General features: G+C 37.7%; 1 protein-coding gene and 1 long non-coding RNA gene across 4 annotated transcripts in view; one reads left to right on the top strand and one right to left on the bottom strand.

Moving 5' to 3' along the window:
* The window catches only part of ZFPM2 (zinc finger protein, FOG family member 2), a gene marked incomplete at its 5' end in the record, with an annotated part of 382,811 nt that overhangs the window by 289,047 nt on the left and 70,484 nt on the right, over window positions 1-23,280 (top strand).
* LOC146403750 (uncharacterized) overlaps window positions 1,216-23,280 on the bottom strand; it is a 22,932-nt gene continuing 867 nt past the window's right edge. The window contains exons 3-8 of one of the 3 annotated variants that reach the window (XR_014843515.1): window positions 20,262-20,394; window positions 15,443-15,684; window positions 14,716-14,913; window positions 14,021-14,103; window positions 7,629-7,745; window positions 1,216-3,430 (exon numbers count right to left, since the gene is read on the bottom strand). This is a non-coding gene — a long non-coding RNA (uncharacterized LOC146403750). Of the gene's footprint in view, window positions 3,431-7,628; window positions 7,746-11,529; window positions 13,745-14,020; window positions 14,104-14,715; window positions 14,914-15,442; window positions 15,685-20,261; window positions 20,395-23,280 lie in introns of those variants that run through there. The other 2 variants (XR_014843514.1, XR_014843516.1) reach the window with 2 other exon arrangements.

Here is a 23,280-nt window from a genome sequence, read left to right as displayed (position 1 = left end):
TCTATTTGTTTGTTTTGTGTTTGCTTTTTTTGTTTTGTTTGGAAGAACAAGCGAGTTTTCATCCATCAGCATCTTCTATGCATTAATTTTAAGTGACGGATTTCAACAAATAATAGCGAAGACATTAGCCACAATACATAACTGCAGCATGTGTTAAGTCTTCCCGTAAGAATACTTATCACCTGTACTGTAGGGATGTCTATCTTGGGCATCAAAGGGAAGTGAAAAATATTTCAAAAATCACAAATTGTTATGGTGCACCATGAATTGGGATGGTACTAAGTGTAGTGTTAATGGTGGTTTGGGGTTAGTTTGCTACTTCTCTCTTTTCAGGGCAAATTTTTTTTTTTTTTTTTTTTTTGGCTTTTGTCTTTTTTTGTTGTTGTTGTTGTTGTTGTTGTTGTTGTTGTTGTTGTTGTTGCTATTTCTTGGGCCGCTCCCACGGCATATGGAGGTTCCCAGGCCAGGGGTTGAATCGGAGCTGTAGCCACCGGCCTACGCCAGAGCCACAGCAACGCGGGATCCGAGCCGCGTCTGCAACCTACACCACAGCTCACGGCAACGCCGGATCGTTAACCCACTGAGCAAGGGCAGGGACCGAACCCGCAACCTCATGGTTCCTAGTCGGATTCGTTAACCACTGCGCCACAACGGGAACTCCAAATTTTTTTTTTTTTTAATTTTTTTGGATGTAGCCTTTTCCTCTCAGATGTGAAGATCAGAGCTTTTCTCAGGAGGATGTCTGTAAAGACAAACAAGGTACCTGAGTGTCAAAATTATCTCCTTGTCTTGTGCTAGAAGTCAAGTGTTTCAGTGTAGTACCTGAAGGAGTCAGTTGCTCACCCCTTGACCCAAGAAGGGGACACATATGTACAGGGCATTTGGGAATCCACATCATTTCCCCACCTATTTGTCCTGACACTGGAAGAATTCAGGTCATGGACTGAGAACAGCCGTGAATTTTGGCCTTGTGCCTTGCTCTCACTTCTGATAACCAGGTCAGCAGAGGGAGAATAGAAAGTGAAGGCAGCTCCACTGCTTTTTGTTTCTCTTTGACACTGTTGAGCCAAAAGGCACAAATGTTAGAACAGAAGGTTAGGACAGACGGGAGTCATAGGAAACTTAGTCTAGGATTATCTAAAATAATTATTCCAGCTCTATAACTTTTCTCCAAAGGGAAAACAAGCGACAACTACCAAATGAATACTCAAAGAATGGGTAACACTTGGACTTTGTATTTATTTTTTTCCAAATAGCTCATATTCTGTTGAGATAATGCTAGAACCCAATATTAGCATAATGGCAAGAACTAATGAGAAGGGATCACAAATAGGAAAATTTGTCCATTTCAGGTCAGAAGAAACAGTGTTATCAATAAATATTAGGTCATGTGTTTCCCGGGTTTTTCAGTAGGCTCTGGAAAATGAGCCAGTTATTCTGAGGGCAAAACATGTACAGTTCCATTCTTGGGCAAACAATAGCAGATAAAAGAATGAGGAAATGTAAAGAGTCCTACTTAAATTTTATCAATGATTTTTTATTAATATATAGAAGGGAGTAAAACTGAAGTTAAAATTTGAAAGATAAACATGAAAATACAAATTACAGCGTAAGAATATATTGGGGGAAAATTAGTAGTGTAAAAACAAAGGGGAGAGGGGAAGTAACTGCTTCGAAGGGTTTGGCAGTGATTAAATAAGGAGCGTTTGTTAATGGAAATGGAAGGGAAGGACATTCTGGGTTCAAAGGCACAGAATTTTATAACGTCCTGGCTTGTCCAGGAAATGGGCAGAAGCTCAGTATAGTGTGTGACATGGGACTAGATTGTGTGATATGGATGAACATGTGGGAGAAATACAAATACACTATATACACAAGAAGATGGGCCTTCATTAAAATCCTGGAAATCTGAAGTTTTTCCTCTGCAGTTCTAACCTAGTTTTCTTTAAAACAAAGATCTATAAAACTTTAAAATTTAAGCATTTCATTATAAAAATTATTCCTGGGAGTTCCCATTGTGGCTCAGGGGATTGAGAACCTGACTAGTATCCATGAGGATGAGGGTTCACTCCCTGGCTCTGCTGAGTGGGTTGAGGATCCAGTCTTGCCATAAGCAGCAGTATAGATCACAGATGTGGTTTGATGCATTGTTGCTGTGACTGTGAGGTTAGGCCAGCAGCTGCAACTCCAATTCCACCCCTGGCCTGTGAACTTCCATATGCCACACGTGTGGCCCTAAAGAAAAAAAAAAATTAATTAAAAAAATAAAAAATAAAAATTTGTTTGCCCAGAGACACTATCATAATTGTTCAAAGCAAGGCGATGGTTAATGTCATAAGAGATTTTTTTGTTGTTGTGTATTTTGTTTTATTTTTATGGCCACACCCACAACATACAAAAGTTCCTGGGCCAGGGATTGAATCCAAGCCATAGCTGTGGCCTATACCACAGCTGCAGAAATGCCAGATCTTTTAACCCACTGCTCTGGGCCGGGGATTGAACCCATGCCTCCAAAGCAACCCAAGCTGCTGCAGTTCAGATTCTTAACCACTACATTCTGCACCATGGCAGGAATTCCAAGAGTCAGGTTTTTTAGAGCATATATTTAATTGGATAGCACAGTTCTAAACCTAATGAAGATCCTAACGTTGTTTGTTAAATTGGTTTTACACCACCACAGAACTGGCAGAAATCAAACTGTGCATATTGACTCTTCCTTCATACATATATTTGGACTACATTAAATCCACAAAAATTATAGGAACTATCTTTTCTAAATCCTGAATATGTCAGGAAATTGGATGCAGCTTAAAGGACTTGAAGGATGTGTGAAATGCCATGCCCTCTAGAGTTCTAGCCTGATGGATTTGATATCTTACATTTGAAATCCCTGGTTCCATCCATGCTCTAAAGATGCAGAATTAATTAAGCTATATCATGTTAATTAGGTAACTGCTTTCTCCCCACCTCACACTCCCACCCCTGCAAAAGTGGACAGATCCCAGTTTCCTCAGGAAAGAATATTATCAGAGTATGTTGGTGATTCAAGCTAGTCAAGTTTAGGTTGCTAGAAAGAAAATAGGTAGCTGGCATGTTGCATTTAATTATGGAAGGCTGCAAGATTCCAATGACATATTTACCTCATTTACCTAGATGATATTCTAATATTTATTAGGTCATTGGAGAAACATCTGCAATACTTAGATAAGATGTGCTGCCTCATCGGGGAAAGTGGACTACAATTCAACTCTGTGAGGCCCTGTACTCCTTGAATGAATCCCAGTGTGTTTCCTGATGAGGCCTCTTTCTTGACTGTGTAGCCCAGTGGATGGTTAGCACATAATACCAGGGATGCTCAACTTGCAAGTTCGATTCTCCCATGAGCCAGTGGTCTCATCTCTGTGATTTGTGGCTGCAGCCCTTAGGTCACCTGGTCAAATGGAGGAAAAGTGACAGGATCAAATGACCACGGATGAGAAGTGTTTCTAAACTCTAAGCCAGTGTATTATTGTTATTATTACTCTAAGCCAGTGTGTTATTATTAAGGGATTAAGTTTTAATCACAATATTACTCCTGGAAAGCTAGGCAAAGCATGCTGCTATGTCACATCAGTATAATTACCTGTTTATGTGTTTTCCTAACTGATACATTCCGAATCTCAAATTAATAAATTAAATGAAGATATTTAATGCAGCGTAGTATACATTTGGAGACATCATAAATTTTTAATAGAACATTAAATGAAAGTATTATGTTTGCTCAACATACAAATGAGATTAAGTTTCGGATTATTTTATGTGTGCAAAATAAACTAGTTTCTATAATAAGGTATCAATCTATAACATGTGACATCTACATTTTCTACTCCAGTATCTTGTTTCTGTTGGAGTTTGCAAGGACAAATCAATAGCATCTCTTTTCCCTTTCCTTTGAGAGGAAGAAAAGAAATGTGGAAATGTGGAGTAAGTGACCTCAAATCCAGTGGTGGATTATTTTATATGATTACCTTAACATATAGCACTTCATTTATCGTCAAAAATCCCGCGTGTGTGGGTATCTCCATTTTATTCATGGGGGAGCTGAATCTTAAATAATTTAATTAAATATTCAATATGCTGTGCACTGTCACCCAAGGAGAAAGAGCCAAAACCAGAATAACCAGAATGCTTAAATCCAGTGATTAGCTGTTACACTGTTCTTAAAAATTCTGAAATGAATCAAATCTAAACTTATATGGGATTTGTGGAAAGTTTAAGTCCCTGAACAAAGTACATTCAGCAGCTTCAAGATTATTAATGGTGCCTAAAACACAAAAGTCAGAATCAGTATACAGACGTATAGGACGATATGCAAAAATGAAGACTATTTGTGTAAAATCACATTGGAAATTAAATTTATTTAGTCAACTTGATTAAAATGCCCAAAGAATTACTTTTAGATAATATAAGTATTTCTCACTTTTTTTCTGTGATGTTGTATCAATTCCAAAGATTCTTTTTTCACTTTTTATGCTCCTGATACTGAGTGTAGCAGAAATAAATTACTGATTCCTCTTGGTTTTAATCATCCATTTAATAAGTGTTTCTTATGAAAAATACTAGCTAGTAGCATATACAAAAATTATTTATCATTTTTTTCTTACCCAGAGTTGTTATTTTCCATAGCAAAGAAGCCCTCTTAGATAGGGGTGACCAAATAATGTTGCATATAAAAAGGGACAATTTGAGAGTAAAAAGGATTTTGATTAATAGTCTGAGACAATACAGATTAAACTGGCACATTCTAAGAAAAACTCTTAGAATTATAAAGAGGCAGTTTGGGAGTTTCCATCATGGCTCAGTGGTTAAGGAACCCAACTAGTGTCCATGAGGTCGAGGGTTCAATCCCTGGCCTTGCTCAGTGGGCTAACTATCCAGTGTTGCCATGAGCTGTGGCGTATGTTGCAGACGTGGCTTGGATCCCACGTTGCTGTGGCTATAGTGTAGGCCGGCAGCTACAGCTCCAATTTGACTCCTCACTTGGGAAATTCCATGTGCCACAGATGCAGCCCTAAAAAGACATAATAATAATAATAATAATAAAGAGTCAGTTTGGTGTACCTCATTTAGCATGGCATTTGTCTAGGGAATACATAAACTGTATTTATAAGCTCCGACTCTACTTGTGGGGCCTTTGACTGTTGCTCAAGGTTGGTTACATCAGTGCTATTCAATGTATGGTCTTGGACTCTGTCAGTTGGTAAACTGTTTGTTACTTATTTATAGCAAGTTAAGGAACTTGTATCAAAACATAAATGTGCTATGTCACTAAGCTCACTATGCAGTCAGATGACATTGTCTTATAGCAAGACTCCCAAATAGTAAACAATGAATTAAGTTATATTATGGTTAATACTCTGGCACTAACATCTTATCCCCTAAAAACTATTATTTTGCCATCATAATCAAATATATTTTACCAGACGTGGGAGAGTCAGAAGTACTTTACCCCACAGACATTTAGGGAATAAGTTTCCTTCTATCTTGGAAAATTGCTTTACTCAAATAAGCTCTTGAATAAAGTTTTAGGAGCTAGCCTGAAAAAGGTGATAGTCTCCACTGCAGCCTACAACACATTGGCCTGAACTTGTCTGATGACTCCAATGTAACTGTAATAGAGGCTGGGAAATGTAGTCTTCAGGTGTGTCAATTAGGTTAAACATAAGGAAAAAAATCTGATAATCTTGACCGTACCTTATTAACCACAAATTTACAATCCACTAGAAGTAAAAGTTGGACTAACTAGGTTCATTTGAATTTTTAAGAGTAAAACCTATGCCCTTCAACTCCAAACTCCTATAATAATTGTTAACAAACATTTTTGTAATAACAAAAATTACATAATGGTTCTGGCTTAGTCATTTTAGAATTTTGTGTGATAAAGATATCTAATTGTGTGTATCATCTTACCACTTAAAAACAGCTTCCTGCTATTATTCTTTAATTTGTTTGTCATAGTAATTCTGCAAAATGTGATTTTATATCCACTTTGCATATATTGAAGCTGTGGAAAAAGAAGAATCAAAAAAAATTTGCTGAAAGCCATTTTTGAACAAAAAATAATTAATACCTACTATGTTCCAAGCATATGCCAAGGACTGAATCAAAGATGAAAAAAAGTAAAATCCAGGTTTGCTTATATCCATTTTAGTACTCTTGTCATAAAGCACAACTTCTAGATGATAGCAGAGATACATTTTAACAGGAACGGTTCTTTATCACAAAATTTGAGACTCAGAGTATCGATGTGATGGCTGATCAAATAGCTACTCCATTTTTGGTGATAAAGGGAAGAAAATGAACAAAGGTGGCATCTATGATTTGTCTTTCGATGCTACATATTGTAAAAGTTTAGAGAGAGGCAATGGAAATTCATGGAATGTTATTCCTGAGGAGACAGGACTCAGATATTTTGCCGCTGAATTAAAGTAAATTATTGAAGGCAACATTTTCATTCATCAAATATAAGGTCATGAGACTTTTAAAAATTAGAATTTTTACCCATTCTATATCATATGCCCTTATGTATAGTTTAATGGAGTTGGTCAAAGGATTATACTGGTATTCTCTGTGTTTTCTTGTTTTTTCCTAAAAGTCACCTAGTAGGTTAAAGCCTAGAGTTAATGGAGCCTTGATCAAGAGATTTATGATGCCCAAGAAACTCAACCCAAGTGGGTTTTTCAGAAATGAATGCATTTTTTATGCAATACTTAAAACTTGGGGAGAAATAAAGTACAGTATAGGACCAGCCAGGAATAAAAATCAACTGAGTGAGCATACTTAACAAAGAGTAGGTCAGTGATATTATCTCCATACACAAAGAACAGCAGAGCATACTGAATTTAATAGATGGGACTATAATCATTATTTATTTAAGGGAAATTTTTAGGAACTTTTTGTAGTATGATACCTGAAAAAGATACGAAAGTTTAAGCTGTGTGAAACTTTCAGGGTGAAATGTGAAACTCTGTTCTAAGGTTTTGGATTTCGGTATGAAACTCAAAACGCAGCCCCATTTTGGAGGGGTTTGCAGAACTTGGCTCCATCCAGGCATCTCACAGGCTTTCAATCTATGCTAACCTTTTCAACTGTTGTGGGAACTTGGAGCCTAAATAATATTTGTCTACTTACTTCTTGATAGGTCACATACTTTTTTAAGTCAACTGTAACAGGACTACATATTGTTCCTCTAAGACTCCAAAAGTTCTTTAGACACTGTTCAGTGTGAGCCATTTTTCTCAGGAAGAAGTATTCCTAATCCAAATAAGATAGAAAGATAACTATGCTGTAGTTACAAACAGCTGCAAATCTCAGTGGTCTGACACAAACAAGGTTTTGACTCTCATTTATACAGTATGTCTCATGTGGTCATCAGGACAGTTCTTGTGGCAGTGATCAAAGAAGCCTATGTGGAGTCCACCATCTAGGACAGTTCTGCTCTTTGTATCCACTCAAGAATCCTAGATGGTGGACTCCACATAGGCTTCTTTGATCACTGCCACAGGAGGAAGGGGATGTGGTGAATTACCTATTGGTAATGGGCTCTTACTGAGTATATTCCATTGCCAAAGCAAGTCACATAGGCATACCTAATTGGAAAGTGGGTGGGGAAGGGCAGTCCTTTCAGCTGAAGGCCATCCTTCCACCTGCATGGCAGGACAGGAGAACTGTACCAATTATGAGCATCGCTATATGCTATCTTCAAACTGAGAAAAATACAGAGACAGAAAGAAATTATCTTAGTAATCAATTATTCTGTTTCAAAACTTCCTAGAACGTATATTTCATTTAAAATATTGGACTCTCAGACTCAACATGTCTAAAGGTACACAACAAACTGCCTGTGTGTGGAGTGGTTATTGAGCACATTCTCGAGCCAACATGTTGGTCTTTCACTTACTAGATGGATGACCTTAGGTATTTTGATTAACATCTCTGTGCCTCAGTTTCCTCATCACTCAAATAGTCTGAATAATAGTAACTAGTTTATAAGATCATTGTGAGAATTCAAGGAGGGCTGAGTGAGTCCAGGTCCTGGCACAGAGTGGGGTCTCAGTACAGGTTAATTATTATTTTTGCATTGTTTTATTGTCCATTTTTGCATCCCCTCAATCCACCTACTTAGAATCTTGATGTCATTTTCATCTCTTAGAAGCTTGTCCTTTACCCCCTGTGGTTATCAACACCCCTAAGTTATACCTTTAATGTAGGCAAACTAGTCACCTATGAGTTAAGAACAGATTTTTGTATTTTTAAAGGATTGTAAAAAAAACAACAACAAAAATAATCGTGACATAAACCCCAAAATATTCACTATATGTCTCTGTATACAAAAAGTTTGCCAACCTTTACTCTAAAGTATCCTTGATAGCCTTTGCCTCTCATGACTAACAACTACCTTTATTCCATTGCCGTCTTACTCTTCTGGCCTTGGTTCACTTCCCAATTGCATACTTAACCCAGCTACTATACCTTAGATTTCTGCCTGGAGGACAAGTGGCACATTTTTGACTTAATTTTATCCCTCAGTTAATTTAGCGGTAATAAATATTTCCTGAATTTCTTCTGATAGTCAGATTGAGTTAGTTGATAGAGAAGTCTCTCCGAGCAGAATTGTTACTTTGGGAACGTCTGAGGAGGATTTCTGTTTTAAGATGGAGAAAAGCCTGGGAAGATGTTAAGTTGTTGTTGGGACAAAAACAGTAAGGATAAGCAATGAGTTCCTGCAGTATAACACAGGGAACTACATCCAGTCTCTTGGGACAGAACATAATGGAAGATACTATGAGAAAATGAGTGTGTGTGTATGTGTGTGTGTGTGTGTGTGTGTGTGTGTGTGTGTGTCTGAGACTGGGTCACTATGCTATACATCAGAAACTGCCACAACACTGTAAATCAACTTTAACTAAAAAAAAATAAATAAATAAGTGATTGAGAGGAGAATTAGGAGTAGAGTGTGCTAGGAGAGGAATTCAGTCATTCATTTTACACATATTTAATATGTCATGTTGCAAAAATATTGTTACAAGAAATGGGACATGGTAGTGAACAAAAAAAAAAAACAAGGAAAAGACTAGGCCATCATAAATTTTACATTCTAAAAGATAGATTGCAAAGAAATAAACAAATAATTAGATCTTATAGATTGGAGGCCAACTATTATAACTTTAACCTTATTGTCAGATTTCATTATTTTAATATTATATGTGGACATCAATGCAGATATATGCTGGAATCAAATCAAATTGCTTGCAAGAGCCAGTCATTGAATTTGAGGGAATTTTGTGAGCCAGTTTTTAAACACAGCCATTATTTAAAATTAAATTATATAAACTTGTAATTAAATAAATTATATTTTAAAAAGGTAATAAATACTCCAGACGTATCACATCCTAATTATTTTACTACACTTTACTATTATCTATGCCTTCGAGGTTATTTACATCTATTATATCCCCATGGTTGTATTTACAGCTTTAACATAGCAAACCAGAGTGAATTACCACTTGGCAGAAAGCACATCACTCTATATTTATAACACTTCGGTCTCTCCCTAACACATTGTAAAAACAAGTCGTACAGTATGTTAGGGATCATCTCAAAAGTTCCAAGCTGATTTTTTTTAGGTGTCGAGAGATCTTTCTTGAAATAATAGCACAGTTATACTTCTAACACCCTTTCCATTTGTATATAAGAGATTAAAAATGCTTGCTACATACAGTGACCAGTTTAATAATTAGAACCAACTCAATTGCATTTGAAATAAATAAAATAGCCTATTTAATCATTTGCTATGTAATGTTATGTAATAGTGTACTATGTGCTTAACAGCAGGTCACCAATGAATAGCAGAGCCGGAAGCCCAACTTATGGACCTCACTGACTCCAGTCTGGATATTCTTACACTTCTCAAAGCCTAGTTCTTAGACAGCCTGCATCAGAATGCCCAGGAGGGGACAAGCAATTGAGATTCTTAGAGCTTGTGCCAGAGCTCCTGATTCAGAATTTCTGGAGCCGGGGCCAAAGAACCTGGAATTTTCATATTCACTCCAGGTGATTTATGCACTCTCCAAAATAAGAGAACCATTTCTTCACCATATTCTCTCTCAAACATGAAGTTACTATATTTCCAAACAAGAAGACGACACAATCTGAAATAAATTGTCATGTGGGAAACAAAAGTCAGAAAAAAGAGGTGCTTACCGGAAAAAAAATGAGTTTTTATTTTCTTATTTGACTAAGTTTTTGGAAAGAAGGTTTAGCGGACATGCTTGGTACACACACAAACACACACACACGCACACGCACACGCACACTTACCTAGGTATATGTGCGTATAAGTGTGTGTTCTATTTATGCGGGTGTACATGTGTGCATGATTCGCACTGTGTGTGATAGTCTTGGTCAAGTGTATGAAAATGACACAGAGCCACTCTAACACTACCTTTCCCATGGTTTGCAGGAAATCTTCCAGACCTTGTTGAGAGATCCTGTGCTCTTATTATCAAGGATTTCTCAGGAGGGGTATATTCTGTAAGATCCTCTTGATTTAGTCAAATCCAGATGTCAAAAGAAAACAGCCAGCCACCTCATGTGCTTTTCACAAGTCTAAAAGAATCTGAGTGATTTCCCAAGGTCTGCAACCTTCCTTCTTCCTATAGTATATCAACTTCCAAAGGATTTTAAAGAATACAGCACAACAGGGTAGTCACTTAAGGCAGAAAATTCATCCTCACCAATGCTGAGCCTCCTGTTGGAATGGATTAATCATCAAAGTCGATTATTCTGTCACATTCTCCAAGGGTGAAATCACACATCTCACCACTGGTGTGTGGAGCCGGCATTACCTTCATCTTACTGGCACAGATACAAACTGTGAGTAACTTCTATGCGCTGCAAAGGAGGAAGTGCTGATACATTTAAAAGGGAGCTGCTTCTCCAGCAGCACCTGCCCAGAAGGTGCTGAAAAATTATACTCCATGCCTGTCTTTCAGTATTCCCTACTGATAGGTCAGCAGTTATTACAAAACTGATAAGAATCTGCTTGGAGCTTCTGGGATCATATTCACCAAAATGGAACCACTGAGTCAGAAAAAAAGCAAAGAGATGAATCAGAATAGCTAACATCTCTTTCTTTTTGCCAGTTTATATCATATCCAGCCTTCAGAACAAACTCTAATTCTTAACTCTTTGCAGCATTTTCCCCATCATCACAGAGTTTATTCATTTCTCTCTTCGCTGCAGTACTGTCATTGTTTGCTGTATTTGCTAATATTTATCTTACATTATTTGCATTTCCCTTATACGCATTTCTCAAAGTGATTATTTAGCTCTTTTAGGGTAGAAAGCCTGATGTAGCTTTTTCCATGTCCTCTGCAGTATTGAGCACATAGTAGATACTTATTAAATTCTAGTTGGTTGATTGTTATATTAAATGGAAAGACATTATTCTCAGGCTTTGGTAATTTGTTTTTTTATTTAAAAATAGTGTTTTGCTTAAAAGTTATTGCTCTCTTCTGAAGTATTTTCTTTTACTATGTTTATAATTTAGAGTAGAAACAGAATTAAAATTATCAGTATTGGGGATCAGGGAGAACCAAAATGCATTAATATTCACATAGTGTGCTATAGTTTCCCTTTGCACCTTCATATGCATTAGCCTTCTACATCCAAGAGGAATATCCCCAAATTCTAGTTGAAGAAACAGACTTAGAAATGATAAATAGCTTACCTAAGACTTAGAAATGACAAATAGCTTACCTGTCTTCACATGGCTAGGAAGTAGCTTGGGTGGGACTTGAACCCATGGTACTGAATTCCTAATTCTATCCTCTTTGCCAGCATAGGACCTACTTTCTAGAGATGGAGTTATTGTCTTTGACAGTAAAGCATTGTGTGACATTAAATTATGGCACCTCATTAAGAAGCTCTTACATCAGCTTTAGTGGGGCCCCCAAATTTACTCATCTGAAATGTGGGGTCATGTTATTATGTAGTCATTGGTCACAGCTCTTCTAGCAGGTAGCAGCTACCTGGGACTTCTTAAGGCCTGGCTTTTAGAAGTAAAGGCCCCTGACTGCGATTTGGTGCCACCTGGTGGCAGTTGTTCAGTCTAGCTCAAAAATCAAATGAGAATGATGGATGTGGTGGCTGACTGGAACATCTGGAATAGGAGCAATCATTCTGGGAGTCTCTTGGTTAGTTGATGCCAATTTCTCCTGCCTGGTGTAAAAAGTATTAGTCCTAGAGAATAACTGTCACCTCCCACCATGAGAAAATGAGAACTTTAGTGTTACTTCTATTTTCAAACTGAGGCTGGATGGAGCATGATAGTCATTCTCCAGTCAGATGATATCTGAATGTATGTGATCATCAGGCATATTATTGCAAGATATAGTTGTCCTTTGAATCCTTATGCCAAAAATCAAGTGAGATAACATCTTTGAAAAGGGCTTTTGCAAAGTTTAAGGCACTAATAGAATGCAAGGGATTATCATAAATTGGTAATTCCTTTAGAGAAAATTGTCCAGCATTAATAATAAACATGACAAAATATGCATTTTTTTTCATTTTAAGTCCATATATTCGGCTGTTCTGCTTTGTCTGTGCCCTGATTCTGTCTTCGAAAGAATTCCAAAAAACAAAATAGAGATCCCTAGTTCAAAAACTCTTCTATGATTCATACCTCCCAACAACCCTCATTGCTTCTTATTAAAATACAGTCCCAGTGCCTTTCTTTGCTGTATTTATGTAGTGTCCCTTTTTACATATAGTTCCTCATTTAGCCTCCACAGCAATGCCATTTTACAACTGAGACCCAGTCATAGAGAGATGACTTATTAAAGATCATCCATTTATTAAATGTTAGGTTTGATCCTCTAACTCAAAGTCTACCCCAAATATATTACTCTTTTCTACTGCTTCTTCCTTTGTCTGACATTCATGGGTCTGTATGATCTTGCCCCCAACTACTTTTCCAAGTTCATCCTCAGCACCTTCTAGTTTATGCTTCTGTATAGGTATGATTTTGAGGTTTGAAATATTCTACCAGCTGTCATCTGTAAAGGTTACAGACTTAGAAAAGCCCCAGAGATGGTAATGTCTGAATTAGCATCACCGTCGTCTTAATCACCAATTAAAGTGTGCTAATAGTAATTGAGATGCCTCACTGTATAAATGTACTGTATTAATTATGTGGTGGTTGGAATCACCATGCCTTTTCACTCTTCTGTAAGTAATGCAAAAACAAAACAAAACAAAAAAGAACCCACACACATGCACACATACCACAGAGATTCTGGTGCTACATAAAACAAATGCATAACCATAAACAAATCAAGCTTTAATAGGAAGCCTGTATCATATAATGTAATCTGAAGGCTAGATTCAGACAGGCTTGGATTTGATTCCTCTCTTGACCATTGACCAACTTGTCACCTTGACGGTATTACCTCATCTCCCTGAACCTCAGTTTCGCCTTATGTAAAATGGGGATGATTATAATCACAGAACCTTCATCATAAAGTATTGAGGAAGAGTGGTTTTTAGAAAACACATATAGAGTGTTTACGACAATTTCTAGTAAGGAGTAAAACTCACTGAATATTAGCCATCATCATCATCATCTTAAGCAACATCATCACGTTGTCTCTATTATTAGTCTTGACTCCACGGTGCCCGATTGTCTAGGGAGGATCAACGCCAACTAGAGTGAACAGTATAATTAGTAGACTGATAAGTGTCTCTGTACCAGCAGTCCTTTGCGATGAATATTTTACGATGGATTCCGTTTTCAAATTAAATGTAACGGCCTTGATAGCTATGCAGAGGCCAATACTGAAATCGGGAGTTATCTTATTGCATAACTTTCTGTTAGAAATAATGGGCATCAGGTTTAAATGATTTTGTTTGACTTCACAGGGGGCCACAGCCACCCCTAATATGCAGAGGAAACGTTTCCCAATTTACATGTCACATTTACCTTATACGTTTATTTTAACGATGTAATAAGGTCCTCCTGTAGCCTGCCCAGAGTCCGTGATTGTAAGTTGAACTAAAGAGCATCTAGAGATGAAAACAAATGGATGGAAAGTCAATTTATTATCCACATCACTCTGCTGGTGTTCTTAAGAGCTGTCCTGCATGTCTCTCACTCCGTGTCACCCGTGATCTATCAGTGTCCTTTTTAAAGATTCACTTTTCCATGTTTGACACATTTCATAAGACATCTCTCAAGTTTCCCCTAAATGAATGTTGAAATATGATGAATTCCCTTGTTATCTAAAAGTTTAATCATAAGTCTAAGGAGTTTTCTATTTCACTATTTTATGATTGATTTTATTTTTGAGTAATTTACTGTTAATTTACTGCTATTGATTACTAATAACATCTAGGGTACATTATATTGTGTAAGTACCCTCAGTATATTTTTATTAAAACTTTGGAGCTGCAGATGTAGCTCAATCATTTCCTGCAAAATATCTGACACATAACCTAATTGGCAAAGAACCTCTCACTGCCATGCCAGTCAGCCAGATCACTCTTATTTTCTGTAAGGAGAAAGCCTGACTTTGTTTTCCAAACAAGTAAACATGTTAATTCATACCCCCAAGACAATCATCTCACTTCTGAATTCAGATCCTTAAAGAGATACAGAGAGAAAGCACAGAACCTTACCAAGAGTTGTGTCACCTGGAGGAAATAAGCCACAGCCTACTTCAGCATTTCAGATGTGGTTTTAAGGGACCTTCTGTTAACTGAGGATGCCTCCTAGAACCTTCTCTTTGTCTTGGACCCCTGGGTGTTTTAACACTTTGCTGTGAGGCCGTAGAAAAGTGGGTTGTACTTTTCATTTGTAAGGCAGGAAAAGGACTTCTGTGAAACAGAAGGTCAAAAGAGAGAATGAGAGTGAAATTTGGATGAAACTGTGAAGAACCTAGAAAATGATTCTTTTGACCCATCAGTGCAAATGAAATCCTGGAGTTTCTTCCTGTGCTTTCAGCAGTTCACATACCCCAGTTTAGAGACCGCTCGCTGCCCCAAGGCACAGCATAGGAGACAATCTCAGGCATTCAGTAAGCAGGTATTGAATGAATGGCTTTTACCACAATTTAGCTATCCATATTGTGTAATTCCACCAAATTAAAAAAAAAAAAAAAAAAAAAGCTTACTACCTTTTTCACATAGCTTTCCTCTATAATGACGGTATATTATATTTTAGTATCAAATGCACTCATGTACGTCCATTGGAACAAATTTGAAAAATAGGGAAAAGTATAAAGTTCTGCATTGAATTCCCATTGCTGTCAGTTGCGTTCTCTTGCATTCACAGTCTGTGTCTAGGCCCCAGCTTCAGTCCATATATCCTTTTAGATAAAATAGGGACAGTATTTTTTAGCCGTACCTTCATGATTATTGCATTATCAGCTACAGTGTTTTTCAGATCATTTTCTCAAATGGAATATATCCGAAACACATTTTTTAACTTTTGTAAATCTCTTGTTGCCACCTCATGAAACTCAGCATAGCTGATGGGAGAATATTCTTTTCCTTCAGAATCCTCTTCTTTGTACTGCAGTATGGTAGTCACTTGCCACGTGTGGGTATTTGAGCAGCTGAGATGTAGTTGAGCTGAAGTGAGGTACACTATAAATGTAAAATACACACTAGATTTCAAAGATTTAATACTATATCCATATCTGTATACATTTATCTGTAGATAATAACTATAAATACATTTAATATAAATATAATAGACATATAGTATAAATTGAGATTACATATTAAATTTTATACAATGTATAAATATTTTGTAGTATGAAACAATCTATATTTTATCCTATATAGATTGAATGAGATAATATAAATGGTGTCATTAAAATTTATGTAAAAATTGCAGTGTTTTTTGATATACTAGGTTAGATAAAATATATTATTAAAAATTACTTTACTTTTTATTATTTGAATACAGCTACTACAAAATTTAAAATTACATATAAGGCTAGCAATATATTTCTATACCACACTTACAATATAAAGGCCTAATGTTTGGCCCTGTACCCTTTGAAATTTCCCTTTTTCCCCTCTGCTTACTGCTTTGTAAACAAAGTTTTAATTCCTCTCTACCAAAATATTTTCTAGGAGGTCCTGCCCTAGCACTGTGGGTTAAGAATCTGACTGCAGGAGTTCCCGTCGTGGCGCAGTGGTTAACGAATCCGACTAGGAACCACGAGGTTGCGGGTTCGATCCCTGCCCTTGCTCAGTGGGTTAAGGATCCGGCGTTGCCGTGAGCTTGGTGTAGGTCGCAGATGCAGCTTGGATCCCGCGTTACTGTGGCTCTGGCGTAGGCTGGCGGCTACAGCTCCAATTAGACCCCTAGCCTGGGAACCTCCATATGCCACGGGAGCGGCCCAAGAAATAGCAAAAAGACAAAAAAAAAAAAAAAAAAGAGTCTGACTGCAGTGGCTCAGGTCACTCTGAAACATGAGGATTTGATCCCCAGACCAGTGCAATGGGTTAAAGGACCCAGCATTGCTGCATCTGCAGCTCAGATTCAGTCCCTGGCCCAGGAACTTCTGTTATGCTGTGGGTGCAGCTGTAAATTTAATTATTTTTTTCTAGACTAGTTCTGGATCCCTGTTTAATTGGAGTATAGTAAATTCTTTGGGTCTTTATTAACTCATTTTTAATTGTTTTGTTTTCTTTCTTAGATACAACTGTAGTCTTAGTGCAAATTTCTTTCTCTACTTTGGCAATACATCATCTAAAAGTTTCTTTGCCATGATTTTCTCACAGAGATCTTTTCAAGTTTGTATCTGCATAACTGATTTAATTGCCTTCAGTGTCAGTTCTATTGTCTAGCTTTAAAGCAATCTTACTTTTCTTTTACAGTTAAAAATTATTCCTTTCAGGAGTTCCTGTTGTGGCTCAGTGGAAACGAATCTGACTAGTATCCATGAGGATGCAGGTTCAATCCCTGGCCTCCCTCAGTGGGTTAAGAATCCAGTGTTGTGGTGAGCTGTGGTTGTAGGTTGCAGATGCAGCTTGGATGCTGCATTGCTATGGCTGTGGTGTAGGCCAGCAGCTACAGCTCCTATTTGACCCATAGCCTGGGGACCTCCATATGCCACAGGTTCAGCCCTAAAACAGCAAAAAAAAGTTATTCCTTTCAGTCTTATCCATACACTTTTGCATATAGACTGGTACTTCCCTGTGGTTTTTTTTTCCTTTGTCCCATATCTCTGTGTCTTTGTATCATTTTTTATTGATATAATTTATTTTCTGAAAAAAGTTATCTGATACATATTGCAAATAATTTCTGAAAGTCTGTGCTTCCTCTAAATCAGAAAGATGTATGCTTTCCCTAATTTACTGATAAAGTTTTCTAGGCTGTTTATTTTTTATTTATTTATTTATTTTATTTATTTATTTATTTTTTTGATCACCCCAAGTCATGTAGAAGTTCCCAGGCCAGGGATTGAACCTGCATCACAATTGCAACCTGTGTCACAGCTGCAGTGACATTAGATCCTTAGCCTCCTGTATTCATTCTTGAATGAGAAGAGAGAATTGGGAGTTCCCGTCGTGGCGCAGTGGTTAACGAATCTGACTAGGAACCATGAGGTTGCGGGTTCGGTCCTTGCCCTTGCTCAGTGGGTTAACGATCTGGCGTTGTCGTGAGCTGTGGTGCAGGTTGCAGACGCGGCTCAGATCCCGCGTTGCTGTGGCTCTGGTGTAGGCCGGTGGTGGCTACAGCTCCGATTCGACCCCTAGCCTGGGAACCTCCATATGCCGCGGGAGCGGCCCAAAGAAATAGCAAAAAGACAAAAAAAAAAAAAAAAACAAAAAAAAAGAGAGAGAGAGAGAGAATTGGAAACACCAGAACTAGTATTTCCCAGGAAGCCAAGGCAATTGCTATCAGCTAAGATATTTTTTAGCAAAGAGGATATTACAGTTGTACCAGTACTACAGGCATAATTCGGGATGCATAGTCACCCTTCCTTAACCAAATGCTCTGTCACTTGAACAATGGTCATATCGACTTTTCAGATTGACAGCAGAAAGTCAGGAAAAACATCTGGGAAGCTCAGAACCCAGTTTCTATGATTTACCAGAGTTTTGTGTATTGTATATGCTGCACTAAGAAGGCTTCTCCTTCCCACAGATGAAGTCTTCTTCTCTAAGCTCTTACCTCCAAATGATGCAGTGCCCTGCAAATCTCTTCTGTCTAATCTTTCCATATATCGTCTCTCCAAGTAGCTTTCTTTCTAGTTTTAATTAATTTTATGAAAGAGAGTAGTTGGGTCTATGAATAGGCATAGATTCTTATGAATAGAAGTAGAAACATATATCCTGGTCATGTCAAAAACTGGAGGCATAGTATCCCAAGATGCTATGGAAGCAGTTTATAGGAAAGAGAAAAGTAAAGTTCCTTATTTTTAAGTATATAAATATCTTCAATTTTCTGCTTGTCTGGCCATCAATTGCTTTATTCATTATGATTTCAGTGGCCTTTCAGCTGGGGAAATTCCATCAACTTCTGACAGTTGGCTGGTTCTGGCTTTTGGATGATTCAGGGATGCTGTGATTTCTTTTTTTCATCTTCCAGCTCTTGCTTGGGTGTTTTAATAAAAATTGGAGAGTCTATATCATAATTATGAGCAAGATGTTAGATTTTAATTATTATTGTTGGTTTCTATGAAGTACTTAACATCCTGTAAGACTGCAGGCTTCGCTCTTCTCCCTCCTGCTGGAGAGAAGACTGTGGGAAGCCTGATGTTAATAGTCCAGATTTGTCATGATAAAGAGGGAATTTCATTTTTGTATTGTGAAGAGAAGTGATTCAGTCAAGAACAGCTAATCCCAAGAATCTTCCAGGCTACTCCGTCTTGTCAAGGAGCATTCTTTAAATGGTACCTTCACTGATAGGAACCTGTCAGTAAATAACAGCATATGCTTTGCTTGTTTGTGTGAGGGTCTCCTTTGTGCAAGTACTGGTCAAGGTGATGAGGATCAGAAACGTTAATACAAGATTCATAGTCATAAATGAGCTTATAGTAATAATAAGATTGACAATAATATCACATCCTGAGCATCTAATAAATGATTTAGGTGATAAGTGCAACAAGGGTCTGGGGAAAGGCTGCCCACTGTGGGCTACTGTAAAGCATCATAATGGAAAGGATATGTGAGTTAAGATCTGGCAGGACAGGAGTCCTCAGATATGTTAGGGAAGGACATTAGACGCTAACTGATAAACACTAGGGTAGGAATGTGTGTAGGACATTCAGAGAGCAGTATGCAGAAGAGTTTGGAAAGCAGATGGGGGTTATTTAAAGGAATGGCAATAGACGAATTTGGTTACATGAGTGAATGTTGATAATAAGTTGCGTCAGATTGTAGAGCCTCTAAATGCCAGACTCATGTGGAGATAATAAATCTCCAGAAGTGTTGAATCATCTCTAAAATGATCCCTAATTACAACATTTAGGTTTTAAAATGTTCAGTATACAAGTTTCTTTGTTGCCTGAGATTTTGGTTGAATTTTTTCTTTTTCTTTTCCTTTTTTTTTTTTTTTCTTTTTTCTGTCTTTTCTAGGGCCACTCCCACAGCATATGGAGGTTACCAGGCTAGAGGTCTAATCGGAGCTTTTGCTGCCGGCCTACACCAGAGCCACAGCAACGCGGGATCCGAGTCACATCTGCGACCTACACCCACAGCTCACCGCAACGCCAGATCCTTAACCCACTGAGCAAGGCCATGGATCGAACCTGCAACCTCATGGTTCCTAGTCAGATTCGTTAACCACTCGCCATGACGGGAACTCCCTGCTTTTTCTAAAAGAACCATCAAATGAAACATTATATGGGAGCTCCTAGGATGCTGTTTGATTCTTGATTTATGACACTTCTGAAATGAAAGCTTTTTTTTTTTTTTTTTTTTTTTTTTTTAAGTTGCTGCTATTGGTTTAACTTCTGTTTATGGAATGAAACAGTTCTGACCTCTCAGCTGAAGGTTTTGAAAAGTCTACTATCAATAAATCAACACCTACTATTTAATGAATGTGTAAATCAATAACCATCATTACCTAGTTCTTTGCTCAGGTTACAAACTAATTATAGCACTTATTTCATTGCATTGTGGCTTTTAGCTGAAAAGAGACTAGAAAGCCAGAAACAAATAATCACCATTCAACAAATCAGTGCTTTCATACAGGTACCTACCACATGCTGTGGAAGCACAAAGGAGGGCATCACTGAGGTTGTCTATAGATTTGTAGAAAAGTATCATAGAGCAATTGATATTGCAGGATCATGAAGAACAAGTAGAAGTTCAACAGCAGACCAAGGAAAGAAGCTACATTAGATAGAAAAAATACCCAGGTAAAAAGCAAGGAATCCAGAAATATCACGGTATGTTAAAAAAAAAAAAAAAATCAAGCAGCCCTGTGTGGCTGCAGTGTGAGAGTCATGGGGAGATGTCGTGAGAAATGAGGTTGGAAAGACAGTTTAGGGGCCAGACTGTGAAGAGTTCAAACCCATCCTTGAACAAGTATGTAAATGAGTGTTTATACTGTTTTCATACTAAATGACAGTAATGCTCATACTAGAGAAGAGATTGAAAATTTATAGAAAATAAAAGCTATAGGTTCTAAATTGGCGAAAATGGAATGTATAGAACCGAAAGACTTTGGATTTCTCATGGTTTTAACAGCCTGCATATGAATGTTATATCACTCAGAGTAGCCTGGATGAAGCTGCACTAACAAAATGACTCCAAAACCGCAATCTCTTAAAACAAAGGATGCTACATATTTATTGAAAGTGAGCTCTAGGAATGCCGCATGCTTTGTTTCATGACCCAAGCTGATAGAACCACTACCTGGAACATGTGTCTTGTGGCAAAGGGAAAAGAGGTCATGCTCAAGCACAAGCTGGTTTTTAAAGCTTCCAGCGAGAAGTGTCACACATCGCGGATGCACACCCTTCACTGGCCAAAGCAAGTTCCCCAGTCAGCCTGTCAGTGAGCAGGGTGGTACACTGTTCTCCCAGAGAGAGGCAGGAAGTACATGAGCTGCCACACATCCAATCTACCTCACCAAACCACACGCAAAACCCGTCTCAAACCTTGAGACATCTTGAATAATTCATTCCTATTTTGTATTTCAACAGACTCTTCAGGGTGAGGTCCCTACCATGTTGATTTGCAAGAGAGACACTTCTGCTAATAAATAGAATTTATGTTTAAAATTCATTTAAGGTTGTAAAACCAATTCTTCTTCTTCTCCCACCCTTTGCCAATGTTCGCAAAACAGCTGTGTGCCAGGACGCTGTGCTAGGTATTTTCAAATGCACCGTCTCCTTTAATTTGCAGAACTGTGCACCATGTGTTAGATGAAGGCTCTTGAAAGCTCAGATGCCTGTCTAAAAACATATAGTTAATGAGTGTATAATAAGATTGTTTTTAGAAGACCTACAGGATCATGTGTTTCATGTTCTCATGGAACTGCTAAAAGGGTTTGAAAGTGTTATCCTTGAAAGTGAATACTTTCAGGAATTATTTAATTAAAATAAAATATTAATTTTCACTTATTTATTTGAAATATTTATTTGAAGTTTTGTTTCTGTAGTGGTTATGTATCTGATGTAAAATTCATTAAAGTCTATCTTATACTGAGAAATACTTACAAAAGGGATGAAGTTAACCAAGTAGAACTTAATGGTTTAAGATTTTCTTTGAGCTGCCTATACAGGGTTTTATTTCTTTCAGCATAATAATATAGTGTTAAATTTTAGTAAATCATCAGTTCCTTTACAATCTCCTATATTTCCCATGTATTGAAGCCATAATTATAAATCTACTTTGATTATATGACTCTGAAACATTTAGTAGCCCCTATGTTGCCGTACTGATCGACTTTAAATTCCCCATTAAAAGCTTAAATAAATGGTTTTCACCTCTTGGCCTCATATAACTTGGTTCTTCTTATGTTCCTCAAACTTCCCTCCTATGACTCATTGTCATAGTGGAAATTCTTCTCATTATTAATGCAACCTCATTTCATCTTTACTGAACTCTCTTTCCATTGTCAAAGGACAACTTGGGATTCTTCCAAGTGAAGCACTTTTTTTGTTATGCATGTTGTTATTTGTGTATGTATGTGTGTAGGTGCGTATGAAGGCATGTAGGTGTGTGTGTGTGTGTGTGCATGTGTCTTCCACGATCTGAAAGTAGAGTGTTCCTTTGAAGCCTTTGGTAAACTGACATGGGAGTAAAGAAGACATCTTAGCACACATCTTGTTAAAAGATGCACAACATAAATTGAGATAAAGCACAGATGTTCACATCCACTGTTCAGAGCTGTGGAGGCTTGAAGCTGAGATGCTCAGTGCAGGACCCAAGGAAGGGCCTTGGTGGTCCCACACTCCCTGTTCAGGATGCGGGCTGCCTCTGTAATTTAACACCTCCTTGCAAAACAAATGCCGAATGCTACTTTCGTTTTTCACCTGTTTTCATAAAAGCCCAAATCCTCCTCAGAGTTCTTTCAGTTAGCGAAAACAGATGAGTCTTTTATAAAAGCAAAGCGGCATTGAGTGAACTTTTGAAAAGCGAGCTGTACTTGCTGTATGTGAATGGGTAATAGTGTCCCTCAAGAGTTTCATTTACTATTATTTTCAGACATTCACTTACTCATTTAGTTAAAAAATATTAATTAAATATCTGCAGTATCCCAGGTACTGTCCTAGGCTGTGCTAAGACCCTGACCTTACAGAGGTTTCTGTTAGTGGCAGAGTGAAGGTTTCTGAGTTCTTCGTAACTCTCCACAGTGTCATTTACTAGCTTAAGGGAGAATATTAATGTCCAGCGTTGAAATAATATTTTTCACGTATGCACAAAAATAGGGTATTTTTGATGCTGAAATTCGAAGCAACCAAAGAGAGTAACTCCTAGCACACAGCCTTCTGAACCTCTGCTGCAGTATTTCATTCCCTGCAACTTACTCATGGATGGGTACCTGCTGGTACTTTCAATTCCTTTGTGGACCACGTGTGTCTCTGCCCTCAGCCCAGGGATGCCAGTCACCTCCCATTGCCCTGTTTGGCCTCTCTGATAGATTTTATATGCACAAAAGCTGTTTACTCCGAGCTCTTGGCTCCAGCAAAGGATTGCTGCTGAGAATAAAGCTTTGCCTAACCCCAGTGGTCTCTTTACATTGCTCACAGTGGATCGCCCTGCATTCCT

Source organism: Sus scrofa, chromosome 4 (genome assembly GCF_054392235.1).
Source record: "Sus scrofa isolate SSC_HxYL_T2T_F1_AM1 chromosome 4, Sscrofa_HxYL_maternal_Yorkshire_Landrace_v2.0, whole genome shotgun sequence".
Taxonomy (NCBI): domain Eukaryota; kingdom Metazoa; phylum Chordata; class Mammalia; order Artiodactyla; family Suidae; genus Sus; species Sus scrofa.
Note: the sequence above shows the minus strand (reverse complement) of the source record. Positions and strands in the feature narration are given on the sequence as shown.